At 37.6% G+C, this 10,834-nt stretch overlaps 1 pseudogene; it reads left to right on the top strand.

Annotated features, from left to right (window-relative positions):
- The first annotated feature begins 605 nt into the window (after positions 1–605).
- On the top strand, positions 606–1,428 carry LOC140512494 (vomeronasal type-1 receptor 1-like; annotated as a pseudogene).
- Positions 1,429–10,834: the final 9,406 nt, after the last annotated feature.

A 10,834-nucleotide genomic window follows, 5' to 3' on the forward strand; every position in this document is an offset into this window, starting at 1 on the left:
CTCACCTATCAAGGTTGATGAGTCCAGAGGCAGTCCAAGGTACTCATGGGAGATGATGATCGTGGCCCAGAAATAGGACATATGGCTTAGAGAAATCTGGAAAATGGCATATTGCTAGAATACTCAGTAAATCATAAATATTTATGAGTTGATAAATTGAATTTCTTCTTGTTTAATTAATTACTTGTGTATGAAACTTTGGGACTCCATTTGGATTTTTCTTGGCAAAGATCCTAGAGTGCTTTACCATTTCTTTCTCTAGCTTAGCTTACAGATGAGAAAACTGAGACAAAAAGGGTGAAGTGACTTGTTCAGGGTCACATAGTTAATAAGTGTCTGAATTCAGATTTCAACTCAGATTTTCATGACTGCAGGGTTGTCATTCTGTCCACTGAGCCACTTAGCTGACTTGATAATTTAAACACATGCCTCAATGATACTGGAGTATTACTACTTCTATAGAAAGGTTTATCATTCTTCATATAGAAGGTAAGTATGTAGTGGAATTTTATTATGAAATCCTAATCTGAAAAATTCAAATTCCCATTGGTTTCTCCCCAGCTCACTTTAGATTTGATGGAAAAGCTCTCCAAGACACACAAGGAATGAGCTCTCATGAAGAAGGCCTAGAGACTGTCTACTTAACAGTGCTTTTGTTTGGAGTCTTGGGAAACATATTTCTTCTTTATCTACATAGCCTGAAGTTCATTACTGGTCACAGAAAAAGATTCATTAGCCTGATAATCATCAACTTGACCTTAGCTCATGCCCTTATGATTATCTTCAGAGGAATCCCCATAATAATAAATGTGTGGGGACACAAATATTTCATGGATGACATGATGGGTAAAATTTTAACTTATTTAATAAGAGTGACCAGGGGCATTTCCCTTTGCAGCACCAGTCTCCTGAGCGTCTTCCAGGCCATCATCATCAGCCCCAATAGTCCCATGTGGACAGAGATCAAAGCTAGGGCCCCCAAATATATTGTGCCCTGCTCTTTGATCTGTTGGATTTTCAATATTCTGATAGATGTCACTACGGTTGTAAACTTAAGAGATGCAAGGAACATCAGTACAGAAAGATGGAAGATTGGACATAGGTCTTTGAACTTAAATGCCACAAATACAACAATTTGGAATTCAGTTGTTGATGCTCTGTTTATGAGTCTCATGATCTGCTCAAGTGGCTATATGGTGTCAGTGCTCTATAGACATAAAGAACTAGTCCAACATGTTCACAGCATGAGCCTCTCCCCCAGAGTTTCCCATGAGAGCAGAGCCACCAAAATCATCCTCATGCTGGCAGGAAGTTTTGTCTGCTTTAACTCAGCCAGTTCTCCTTTTGTCATTTATACAGTTTCTTCTAAAGCAAGTACAAAATGGGGGCTACGTTTCTCTGTTGTCCTCTCCTTGCTTTATCCAGTAGTCAGCCCCTTTATGTTGATCAACACTGACACCCAAATATCTATGTCTTTCAGTTTTCTCTTGAGTTTGAAAAGGTTGTGCTAGGAAGAACTCTCTGGTTGATGAGATTTGTTAGGGAGAATGGGGAAATTTGGGGCACAAAAGTCATTTAGGCTATCCATTCCTTTCCTCTCTGGGCTACATGGCAGACTCTACTCCATGGTATTTTCCCTACATTAGTATATTTTCCATACATGAGAATCCTTCACTTCAGAAGCATGCTTCATAGATTTCAAACCAAACAGTTTACTTTGCCTATAAAACCTATATGGTTTTCTTTTTTCCTGAATTCTCACTAAGGTACCACCTAACGTTTCAAAGCTCTGAACCATCCTCATGTCTTCATCCATATTTACCTCTCATATACAATTCAGTTGCCAAGTCTTGTTGATTCTACCTCTGTAACATTTCTAATGTGATTCTTTTCCTTCCATATCAAAGGGCCCCATTACAATGCTGGCCCTCTTCACCCCTTGCCTAGACTCTGGAGAAACCCTTATTTGTCTCCCTGATCTAATCTTACTCATAGAGAATTGGCCAAACAGTTGTGAAATTAATATTGTTAAGACTAGATCCTGAGTGTGTCACTCCATACAAAGAAACAGTGGTTCACTACTGCATGCGGGGGTGGGGCTGGGGAAACACAAACTGCTCTAAATTTGGAATCTACATTCCTTCTGAAGCTGCTTTCAATCCCACCTCCCGGTCAAATCCTATACCATTTGGCCTCAAAACTCTAGGACTGGGGTTTAGTTTTTAGAAGGAGCTTTGTATGCCAGATGAGACTCTGGGAAGCCACTAAGAAGCCCCCTGGCTTTGAAAACCCAGATAATGGTGCTTCTCTCTCTACTAACTCTGTATGTATGTAATGGTCAGGCAGTTGGATCTGTCTATTGATCTATGATGTGTGCATTGCTCATGTCAGGCAGCTAGAAGCACTGTCTGCTGATTGTGATTTCTTTGTGTTTTCTATGAAGTTCAGGGTGCTGACTTTTTCCCCTGAACTAAGCAAATAATAAATGTACTTAATTAAAATGATTGTTGATCCCTCAAAAAATACTCTAGAGCTTATCCCAACTGATTTAAATGCTTCTTACCTTGTAAGTCATTCATTTTCCTGCTCCTGTAAAGTAACCCCCATGACCGCAAAGTGCCCTCCCCTCCAGTAGGCATTTGAGCCCTCCCAGCATTCTACAAAGAAACACTTAGGTACCACATCCTAAAAAAGGCTTTTCTTGGACACAAGAAAAGTGTGTGCATTCACGAAATTTATGTTGTCATATACATACATGCATGTACACATACATAATTACTTTGCATTTGATCTATGTATTTTTTATTTATTCATTTATGTAAATTTGATTTTTCTCCACAGTAGAATGTAAGCTATTTGAAGACAAGGTGAATGTCTTTTTGGTGGGTCTTTGCATGACCAGTGATTAGGATAGGGACTGGCATAAACAGACAACTCAAAAATTAATATTGAGGGGACTTTCAGGTCTGGAGTCAAGAAGAAAAAACAGAGGAAGCATTATTCCTATATTCCCCTCCAAACAACTTTAAATAATACCACAAATCAAAATCTGGAGTGACAGAGCTAACTAAAGCTCAGGGTGCCACCCATAAGATTGCTTATCTTGACAAAACAGGAAAATGAAAAATCTTGGAGGAGGTGTGGGAAATATGGAACACTGATGCATTGTTGGTGGAGTTGCTAACTGATCCTACTTCAAACATGCCCAAAGGGCTTTAAAACTTGCATACCCTTTGACCCAGGAATACCACTTCTAAGGCTGTATCTTAAAGAGACCATAAAAATGGGGAATGGATCCACATGTACAACAATATTTATAGCAGGTCTTTTTGTGGTGGCAAAGAATTGGAAGTTGAGGAGTTACCTACTAACTGGGAATAGCTGAACAAGTTTTGGTTTATGAATGTAATGGAATATTATTGTGCTATAAGAAATGATGAGCATATGGATTTCAGAAAAACCTGGAAAGACTTAGATGAACTGGTGCTGAGTGAGGTGAGCAGAACCAGGAGAACATTATACACAGCATCGTTGTGCAAAGACTAACTTTGATAGACTTAGCTCTTCTTAGCAATGCAAAGCTCTAAGACAATTCCAAAAGGTTAATGATAGAAAATGCAATCCTCAGAGAAAGAATTATGACACTGAAAGCAGATCAAAGCATACGATTTGCTCTCTTCTTTTGTTTCTTCTTTCTTGTGGTTCATACCATTGGTTCTCATTCTTCTTTACATTATTAATGTGAAAATATGTTTAATATGAATATGTATGTAAAGTGTATATCAGGTTGCCATTTTGGGGAATGAGGAAGAGAGAGGGAGGAAGAAAATTTAAAACTCAAAAGTTTGTAAAACTGAATGCTGAAAACCAAAAATTATTTATTTTAGAAAGCTCAGGGTGAGACATTATTTCATTTCAAGACAACTAAGGAAGTTTGAATGACACGGCTGTGAAAGCTGGCCTGGGGCCCACATAAATGAAATGCCAGTGACAACAGAAGTAGCAGCAACTTATAATCTCTTGATCCAGAGATGGTAAGAAGACTTTGCAAACAGTGAGAAAAAGATTACAGGATTAGAGTTACCCTGTGCTGGCACTGGACATAAGAGCAGACACTATTTGGGAACTCAATTGCCTATACCCACTTCTGGCTCACAGTTCAAGGGTGAAAAGACCACTTTTGGTCAAGAGGGAGCAGAGTCCTTGAGGAGCAGTATTGCTTTGAGTTACAAGAGATTAGAGACCCTGAAGAGTAAGATCACATGTTGTTAGAAGGTAACTGGTAGAAGATATACCCACCAAAACTGAATATAATTTTTAAGAAAAAAAATGAAAATTTAATAAAATGGAGGACTTTCAAGAATTCCTTATGAAAAGACCAGAGTTAAATACAAATTTTTACTTTCCAATACGACTCAAAAGAAGCATGAAAAGGTAAACATGAAAGAAAAATTGTAAAAATTAAATAATGTTAAACTATTTACATTTCCACATGAAAAGATAAGATATGTAATTTGTAAGAACTTTATATTATTAGGGCAATTAGAAGAATTCCACAAAGAAAGAGGACATAGGAGTGAGTTGATTACGTTGGAATGATGTAAAAAAATTATTACCATTAAAAAAGAGATGCCTTGAAAGAAACAGCAAGAGAGAGAAAGAATATCTCATATAAAAGAAACATGCAAAGAATATCTTTTTCAGTTATCTTTTGGGGGAGCAAAGCAGGCAACACTTGAGCTTCAATCTCACTGAAGTTGGTTCAAAGATATATAGATATAGATATAGATATATACTCAGTTTCATATAGAAATCTATCTTACCAAGCAGGAAACTGGAATAGAAAGGAACAAGGCAAAGGGTGGTAAAAGGCAGGACAATTAAGGAAGGCAGTGATAAAAAATAAAATAGCCTGAAAGGAAGGACAGGATAATAAGAGAGAGAAGGATAAACATAAAAAATAGAGGAAATTATATAGTTAGTCATCATAAATATGAAAGTGGATGAGATGAACTCACTCATAAAATGGAAGCAGATACCAAAATTATTAGAAACCAAAATTCAACAATATATGGTTAGAAGAAACACACGAAACAGAAACACACAGAGCAAAAAATGAGGGGCCGGAGCAGAATCTATTATGCTGCAGAAGAAAAAAAAGCAGGAATAGCAATCATGATCTCAAAGTAAAAGCAAAACTAGTTTTAGGTAAAAGGTAAGCAGGGAAACTACATCCTGCTAAAAGGTATCCCAGACAATAAAGCAATATCAAAACTAAACCTGTATTCATCAGATGGCATAGGATTCAAGTTCTTAAAGCAAAAGTTAAATTAATTACAAGAGGAAAAAGACAGTGAAACTACATTAGTGGGTCCTCCACTTTCCCCTCTCAGAGACAAATAAATTTAACCATAAAAGATATAAGGAAGAAGTCAAAGAGATAAATAGAATCTTAGAAAAGTTGAAATGCTAGAACGTTGGAGAAACTGAATAGGAATTGAAAGGAGTATACTATTTGTTCAACTGTATATGACACCTCCACAAAAACTTACCAAATTTTAGAACATAAAAACTACACAAACAAATGCAGAAAAAAAGCAGACATATTAAATGTTCCCTTTGCAGACTACAATGCAATAAGAATTACATTAAGTGAATGACCACAGAAGCATAGCTTAGAAATAAATTGGGAACTAAATAATCCTGAAGAACGAGTAGTCAAAAGAACATTATAGAAACAGTTGATAATTTAAAGAGAATGATAATAAGAAAATCTACCAAAATTTGTGGAATTTTAGGGGAATCTCTATCTCTAAATATCTAAATGCAAACATCAATAAAAGAGAGAAAGAACAGATCAATTAATTGGACATGCAACTAAGAAAACTAGAAAAAGACAAATTAAGAATCCTCAACTAAACACTAAAATAAAAAAACGAGCAGATACCAAAGAGAGATTAATAAAGATATTAAAGAGAGATTCATGAAAATTAAGGGAAAAATCAAGTTAATAATTAAAATTAGAAATTGGCTTTGTAAAAAACAATAAAATAAACTATTGATGAATTGCATTTTTAAAAAAATGAAAAGCAAATTATCAGTATCCAAAAAGAAAAGGCTCAATGTAGCACCAATGAAGGTGACATTCAAGGAATTATTAGGAGTTATTTTATCAAATTATATGCCCATAACATTAAATAAGCAATATGAATGAATATTTACAAAAAATGTTAGTTGCTCAGAGTAACAGAAAAGGAAATAGAATATTAATACTATGGGGGGGGGAGGGAAGAGAAAATTTAACAAACTATCATGAGCTCCTTAAGAAAATAATCCCAGGACCAGATTGATTTAAAAGTGAATTCTACCAAATATTTAAGAAACAAATAGTCACAATACCCTGTAAACTATTTGAAAAAACTAGACAAAAAATGAGTCCTACCAGATTCTTTATGACGCACTTTTTTCTCGGGGGAGAGAAAAAAAAAAAAAAACCTGTGGATTAATTTCCCTAATTAAGATCAATGCAAAAGAAATTTAGATAAAGGACTAGCACAGAGATTACAGCAATACATTCCAAAGAGCATATACTTTAACCAGGTGAGATTGAAGCCAGGAATGTAGAGCTAGTTTGATATTTAGGAAAATTATAACCATCATTGACCATAACAATAACAAAAAGAATAAAAATCATATTGATTATGTCAATAGATGTAGAAAAAACTTTTGACAAAATATAAAATCTTCTACTATTATTAATAGTGGAAAGCATAGGAATCAATGTACCCTTTCTTAAAATGATAGGCAGTATCTAAAACCACCAGTAAGCATTATCGAAAATGGAGATAAACTTGAAGCCTTCCCCAAAGGATCAGAGGTGAAACAAGGATGTTTCACCACTCAGAAATGTTAGATATGGCAAGAATGGCAGCTAAATGGTGTAGTAGATAGAGCACTGGACCTGAAGTCATGAAGACCTGAGTTCAAATCCAGTCTCAGACACTTACTGGCTATGTGGCCATGGGCAAGTCACTTAACTGTTTGCTTCTGTTTCCTTATTTATAAAATGAGCTGAAGAAGTAAAGAGCAAACCACTCCAGTATTTTTGTCAAGTATACACCAAATGGGTCACAAAGAGTTGGACACGACTGAAACTACAGAAGAGTAACAGCTATAAGACATGAAAAGAAAACTGAAGGAATGAAAATATGCAATGAGAAAAATAAAACTATCAGTCTTTGCACATGATGTACACTTAGAGAAGAGAGAAACTTAGGGAACCAACTGAAAAAGTGGTCAAAATAATTAAAAACTAGCAAAATTGCAAGACAAAATAAATGCATGTAAATCATCAATGATTCTATTCACTACCAATGAAATTCAGCAGAAAGTTATAGAAAAAGAGTAACAAATTTCTAACTAGATTACAAAGCAATAGTCATGAAAACAATCTGAAACTGAATAAGAAGTACAGTGATGGATCAGTGCAATAGATTAGGTACACAATACAGAGGAATAAATGATCATAGTAATCTACTGTTCAATAAACAAAAAGATCCAAGATTTTGGGATAAGAAGGTAAGAATTCACCATTTCACCAAAAATAATGCTTGCAAAAGTGGAAAGTAATTTGAAAGAATCATAGACCAACATCACACATCATATACTAAGATGAGTTCAAAATAAGTAAATGATTTTGACATAAAGGGTCATATGATAAGTTAATTTGGAGAGCACGGGAAACTATACCTGTCAGATCTATGAATAAGGGAAAAGGTTGTTTGTTTGTTTTTTTTTTTAACAAAACGAGAGAAAGAGAGGACAATGGAAAATAAAATGGATAACTTTGATTACAAGAAAACAATGTTTTGTGCAAACAAAACTAATGCAGCCGGTTGGTGGTTGTTATCCTTCCTCTTTGAAGAGGACCAAAATGACATCACCATTGTTAAGTGAAATTTCAGTGTGTAGCCCAAGCAGGGCTGATCAAACCAATAGGAGCTCGGAATGCTCTACCACAGATTGGGCACATATAGTCCGTTTGAATATTTGGGGTGGATATCCCAAATTTGCGCATCCTGTGTTTACTTTGTGCTGTCTCAATTCTGCTTTGCTCAAAGAGTACAGCACCTTTTCTTATGTGGGCAGGTCATGCTGAGCGGTCCTGTGCCAGTGTCTCCCATGTTGCACAGTCAAATCCAAAGCTCTTGAGAAAGACCTTGAGAGTGTCCTTGTATCGTTTCTTCTGGCCACCATGTGATTGCCTGCCCCATGCAAGTTCTCCATAAAATACTCTTTGTGGCAAAGGTACATTTGGCATTCGAACAAGGTGGCCAGCCCATTGGAGTTGCACTCTCTGAAGCATAGTTTGAATGCTTGGCAGTTCAGCTTGAGCAAGGGCTTCAGTGTCTGGTACCTTATCCTCAGAATCTTCCTCAGACAATTCAAGTGGAAGTGATTCAGTTTCCTGGCGTGGCGCTGGTAGACTGTCCATGTTTCACAGGCATCCAGTAATGAGGTCAGCACAATGGCTCTGTAGACCTTCAGTCTGGTATCAGTGTAATACCTCTTGTCTCCCAAACTTTTCTTTAGAGCCTCCCAAACACTGAGTTAGCTCTGGCAATGCGGGCATCAACTTCATTGTCAATATGTACACCCCTGGAAAGTACACTACCAAGATAAGTGAACTAATTCACAGCATTCAAAACTTCTCGATTTGTTGTAACCGATGATTCCACATATGGATGGTGTGGTGGTGGCTGATGGAACACCTGTGTTTTTTGGTTTTTTTGTTTTTGGTGTTAAATATTAGGCCAAAATTAGCACAGGCAGCAGAGAATTCATCCATACTTTGTTGCATCTCAGCTTCAGAGGCTGCACTGAGTGCCCAATCATCTGCTGCGAGAAAATCATGTATCAATACTCCCTCCACTTTGGTCTTGGCTTGTAACCCTTTCAAATTGAAGAACTTACCATCAGTACTGTAGTTGACCTTGATGCCATGTTCATCCTCATTGAAGCATTTTTTAGCACAGCTGAAAACATCTTGCTAGAAAGCATTGAGCAAGCACACACCCCTGTTTCACTCCATTGGTGACTAGGAAGGCACGAGACCTTTGTCCATTATCCAGAACCCGGGAAAACATGCCATCATGAAATTAACATACAATATTGATGAACTTCCCCAGGCAACCAAATTTTGACATAATTTTCCATAAGCTCTCACCACTAACAGTATCAAAGGAGTAGGTCAGATCTACAAACGTTGTGTGCAGACCTCTGTTCTGCTCCTGGCATTTCTCCTGGAGTTGTCTGACAGCAAACACCATATCGACTGTTCCTTGACTCTTTCTGAAGCCACACTGGCTCTCAGGTATATGACCATCTTCCGGGTGAAGGATCAGCCTATTAAGAAGTACTCTAGCAAGAATTTTACCAGCAATGACTAAGAGAGAGAGAGATCCCCCTGTGATTGTCAAAGGACAATCTATTCTTTTTACCTTTATAGAGATGGACAATGAAGGCACCCTTGAACTCCTGGTGGATAACCTCCTCTTGCTATATGACCTAGAATATTACAATCAACTTTTGTATAAGCAATGGTCCCCTTCCCTTATAAATCTCAACTGGAATAGAATCAGCCCCAGGTGCTTTGCCACTAAAAAGGAGCCTAATGACCCTCAAAACCTCTTTTTCAGTTGGAAGTTCAGCTAAGGAGGGATTGACTTCAACCTGAGGTAAACAGTCAGTGGCCTCAGCATTGATTGATGATGGTCTGTTGAGAATACTATGGAAGTGCTCAGCCCATCTCTCTAGGATCATGTCCTTATCACTAATCAATGTGGCTCGATCAGCACTGAGTAGTTGTGATGCACCACACGTTTTTGGTGCATAAATAGCTTCCAGGGAGTCATAAAAGGGCTTTGGACTGTTACTATCAGCATAAAACTGAATTTCGTCTGCCTTCTTACCGAGTCAGGAATCCTGCATCTCTCTAAGCTTTGCTTGTACTTTGCTTTTGGTGGAATTAAATGTTGCCTTCTTAAAGGTGGATGAACTATCTTCCTGGTATATCCTGTGGAGTTCTTGTTTTTCATTTAGCAGCTTCTGGATTTCCCCAGCGTTTTCATCAAACCAGTCTTGGTGTTTGAGAGTGTTCTGACCCAGATGAGCAAAGGCAGTGCTGCACACCAAATCTCTGAACGCTGCCCACTCCTCTTCTGCTCCGCTGTTGCCAACTATGTGTTAGCTCAACTTTCCCTCCAAGTCAGCAGCAAACTGATCATGCTCAGAAGAGCTCTAATTTGTTGATATTAATTCTCCTGGTAGTCATTTTGCCTTGGGATCAGCGCTTTTGATGGATGTGAATATTTAGCTTGGAAAGGATAAGTCTATGATCAGTCCAGCACTCTAACCTACTAGATGCCAGTGTTTGCTGCGACAATGCATCTGCGAAGTTTTATCGCGTTTAGGTAAACGGAAGACAGTGTTGGTGATGAGGAGGTCACACGATGCACAAGTCTTCAGCAGTAAATTACCATTGCTGTTGCTGTTTCCAACTCCATTCCTCCCAAGGATTCCCTGCCAAGTCTGGTAGTCTGAGCCTACTCTAGCATTAAAGTCACCTAGTATTATGAGCTTGTCCTCATTTGGCACATTTACGTTAAGGGTCTCTAAGTCTTCATAAAATTTTTCTTTGACTTCATTAGGGTTTGTCATGATGGGAGCATAGGCACTGATGATGGTAACATGATGTTTTCCTGTGAGTGGCAATCGCATCGTCATGAGCCTGTCATTCACTCCATTTCTCAAGCATACCAGTGCCAGGCCTAGA

Source organism: Notamacropus eugenii, chromosome 6 (genome assembly GCF_028372415.1).
Source record: "Notamacropus eugenii isolate mMacEug1 chromosome 6, mMacEug1.pri_v2, whole genome shotgun sequence".
Classification (NCBI taxonomy): domain Eukaryota; kingdom Metazoa; phylum Chordata; class Mammalia; order Diprotodontia; family Macropodidae; genus Notamacropus; species Notamacropus eugenii.